This window comes from Fukomys damarensis, unplaced genomic scaffold (genome assembly GCF_012274545.1).
Source record: "Fukomys damarensis isolate Sample0158 unplaced genomic scaffold, DMR_v1.0_HiC HiC_scaffold_23, whole genome shotgun sequence".
NCBI classification, from domain to species: Eukaryota; Metazoa; Chordata; class Mammalia; order Rodentia; family Bathyergidae; genus Fukomys; species Fukomys damarensis.
Window position 1 is genome coordinate 60,542,546 of NW_022900935.1, and position 4,135 is coordinate 60,546,680.

General features: G+C 48.0%; 1 long non-coding RNA gene across 1 annotated transcript in view; it reads left to right on the forward strand.

The window, feature by feature from the left end:
• The window catches only part of LOC104858329, a 7,699-nt gene extending 3,564 nt beyond the window's left edge, over window positions 1-4,135 (forward strand). Inside the window, exons 2-3 of the long non-coding RNA XR_779101.3 lie at window positions 3,769-3,889; window positions 4,056-4,135. This is a non-coding gene — a long non-coding RNA (uncharacterized LOC104858329). The remainder of the gene's footprint in view (window positions 1-3,768; window positions 3,890-4,055) is intronic.

Genomic DNA, 4,135 nt, shown 5'->3' on the forward strand with positions numbered 1-4,135 from the left:
TTTTGGTACTCAGGATCAAACTTGGGCCCTTTCACTTGTAAGGCAGGTGGTGGAACACCTGAGCTAAATCCCTGGCCCATCTCACATCCATTCTTATAATACAGTCACAAATAAGATGTACATCTTGAAAAAAAAGACCAGGGTCAGGGGGTTTGTTGTTGTATTGTGGTTGTTTTTAATATTCCAAACTTCTTGAAATTCTTTCAAAGTGAGAAAAATCTGCTCAGCCTGTGGCAGAGGAAAGGAAGAGGGGTAACAGGTAACACTTGCTTTCAGGTTTCTGAAGCCAGGAGGTCTGGCTTTCCTGACTCACCTAGGATAACTCTTCCTCTTTCACATAAAAAACAGTCTATCTGGGAGAACTTCACATGTATATATCTTACGTGTCATGGGGTCTTCTTTCTAATCCAAGATTTTAAGTTGCTTATTGTTGTTGTGGTTCGGTGAAGGGAATAGAACCAGAGTCTTGTTCATGCTAGGCAAGCACCTGGACACGTGAGCATCATGGTACATGTCTGTGATCCCAGCCACTCAGGAAGCTGAGGCAGGAATTACAAGTTTGAGGCCAGCAGAGCAACTTAGTGTGACCCTATTTCAAAATAACATTTAAAGAGTTATCCAGGGATTTAGCTCAGTGGTGCCATCACCTGCCTCACAAGCACAAGGTCCCGAGTTCAATCCCCGGTACAAAAGGAAAATGAAAAGAAACGTGTTGGAGGTACAGTTCGGTGCTCTCTGAGTTCAACTCCCAGTACCAGGGGCAGTGAGGCAGGTGGTGGAGGATCTCTTATTTTATTTCTTTCTTTAAAATTTTTGTTTTGTTTTGTTTTTTGAGGCACAATCTCAATCTGCAGCAACCCCTCTTCCTCAATCTCCCAAGTGCTGCAATTACAGGCATGAGCCGCCATGGCTGATTTGGAGGATCACATCTGATTTGAATATCTTCAGTGCATAAAAAAATCTGTCCACAAAACAGTCTCCTTAGCACGGCATTTCAGTGAATTCAAGCCTAAGCCTTGTTACCCAGCATGCCACCTGCCTCCCTTTGCCCAGGGGTAGAGGTGCCAAGATGGGGGCAAGGACCTGGATTAATTTGCTCTTCCTCTGGCCCAAAGCGATTACCCCGTGCTGTCCCACTCACCCTGAGGATCAACCCCGCACCTCTGGTGTGACCCACGTACTTGTCCTCTCTGTGGGGTACGAGTGAGTATTTATCACCCTGAAAGTCATTTTTTTTAAGTGGGGGAGTAATAACATGACTGTCCTGCCTCCGAAAGAGGGTCAGCACCTGAGGCAGAGCCGGCTGGGGATTCTGCTCGGCTGGATGTGGCCTAAAGCTCAGATGCAGCTTGGAAGCTGGCCCGATGGGGTGGGAAAGTGAGTCAGGAGTGGGCGTGGGGCCACTGGATGCGCAACTGTGGACAAGAACCACAACCGCACGCGGGGCAGCCAGTGCTCAGAGCTGGGGGCTCTGTCCAAATCCCAGTAGCACAAAAGCACAAGAGGGGACGGGTCAAAAGCCACCTCCATGGAGGGGGCCCTGGATGTGCCTGGAAGCCAGCAGAGATGGAAGGTTCATCCTGAGGATTCGAACCCAGGCCCTTCCCACTGACTCCATGCGCTGACCACGGGTAGAATGGTTGGCGGCGGCTTGTCCAGCCCTGTCATGGAGGGGCCTCCCTTATCTACAACCACAGGCTCCCCCTCCCCTGTGCTTCTCACTGGCTAATAAAAGCAGGTCAACTGCAGAGTTTTATTTGAGTCTGTCTGCTAGAGGCAGGTCTCTTCCCAGCGCCCCCTTAATATCTCAAAATTGTCTCTGTCTCTTATTCCTCATTTCTCTCCCCAAAAGGAAGCTGAGAGCCTGATCAGCCCTCAGCAGTTCGCAGAGTGGCTCAAGGAGTTTTTATTTCTATGCTGAAATCTTCACAACAAAGACCAAATGTCGTACGAGATGTGAGAATCCAGCTGGTTTCTGTGAAGCCAGAATGTATAAAGAGATTCACGCTAAAGGTTTTTTTTTTTTTCTCAATAATATCATATTGTTTTTGAAAATAGTTTTTTCATAAAAACCGTGATCTATGTTAGTCTATAGTGATTTCTTGTGCTATTTTTCAGAGTTAATAAATGTCAACTCCTTCAGTTTTATGTATTTATTGTTGGTGCTGGGAGTTGAACATAGAGTGCTCTTATACTGAGCTACATCCTAGACCTTTACATTCTTTATTTTGAGACAGTATCTCACTGAGTTGCCCAGCCTTGTGATCTTCCTGCCTCAGCCTCCTGAGTAGCTGGGATGACAGGTACGTGCTGTCACACCTCGGAGATTTAATTTCTAACACAGCCAATATCGAAGAGTGAAATGCAGATAAATGAAAGCCCTCTGAATTATTTGATACTTTATAAGAGGATAAAGGGGCCCTAGACCCCCATAGACACCTGTGTTCACAGGCGGGTCTTTTGGAAAGTGATTGGATCGTGGACGGGTGAATCAGTCTCCATCCTCGCCTCTACTCTGCAAGCTCCGGCAGGCTCCCGCTGCCTTCTCTTGGTTCTTCTGGGCAAAGGGTAGAAGGGGTGTGATTGGGTAACTCGTGCTGAAAAAGTGGCTCACCAACTAAATGGTCCAGGGTTCTGGACAGCTTGCCTCCTTCCGGAGTTGGATTCCAGACTCTTCTCACCTTGAGCAAAGAGTTGAACAAAGGGAGCTAAGAGCAGTGACAAAATTTATTCAAGGAAGCAAAAATGAAGAGTGAGAGACACACTGGCCCTACAGAGTGAGTTTGGACCCAGTAAATAGAAAAAGAGGGAGAGGACAAAGATAAACTCGCTGTGGGAAACACAGCGTAGCCTGGCATGGAAAATTGTGATAGCCATGGCTCCGCATGGCAGCCTTTCCTTTTTTTGTTGTCCAGATCTCGAGGAAACCTACCAGAACTTCTACATCCAGGTCCTGAAAGGTGGTACTGAGATCCCACATCTCAGGCTGAGGTCAGGTCCACGGCACCTTATAGAAAACCTGCTGGAGCTGGATGTGGTGGTGCACACCTGTAATCCCAGCACTCGGGAGGCTGAGGCAGGAGGATCGCTGTGAGTTCGAGACCAACCTGGGCTACATAGTGAGTTCCAGGTCAGCCTCAATTACATAGTGAGGGCTTTGGGAACTGTTCTGCACATGTGTCCTGGATCTTGCAGTTAACAGGTCACGCCGGCTTCCCCAACCAGCCTTACCACACCCTGAACTCCTGTCTCAGAGGGAAGCTGGAATTCCTGTCCGTTGGCTGCCTGCGGGTCTGCTCTGTCCCCCACCTGCTGGTCCTCACCCCCATCAGGGAGCTGTAGGCCCCCAACTTGATCTATTGACAAATAGTTGGAAAGGATTAAGAATGAAGTCCCAAATTAACATGTCTTTTATTGCATCATTAAAATATCACAAATTGATCCTTGTTTCTGTAGCTGGATAACTCTTATATCTTATTCATCAGTCTGTTGAATTGTCCCCTTTTCAGAACATAGATACCATCTGATAACTTTCTGATATCTTTGTTTGTTTCTTTTTTGTGTGTTTTGTTTTGTTTTTTTGAGACAGGGTCTCACTATGTAATGCAGGCTGTCCTGGAATTTGAAGTGATCCTCCTGCCTCAGCCTCCCAAATGCTGGGATTACAGGCTTGTGCCACCACACCCAGCTCTGAAACCCATGTTTTTAACTGCTGTAGCCAAATTGAAGTAGCTGAACTTGAAACAAATTCATCTCTTTTTTCCCTAGGATTAATTTATCCTTCTGGGCTTGAGATACCAAACAAGTAACCCCTGCCCTCAATGGAACCCCAGTGGTACACTTCTCACCCAGGGAATTCTGGATTTCGACGAGAGACCCATTCTCCTGAGTAAGGGTTCCCGGGGAAGGGCACCCACACGGGTGGCCTCATCGTTTGCTGGAAGCCCAGGGCGACACCCTGGACCTTGTTCTGTAGGTGACTACAGATCGTGCGCATGGGAGCCCGTTTCTTCCCCACCACTTGTCCGCCCAGAGCCTCCTCTCTCTCTTTCTAGGGAGCCTGAGCTCTACACGGCCGTGGCTGAAGCCCCTCCACAGGGTTCCTCTGGGGCCCTTGGCAAGGTGTACATCCCTC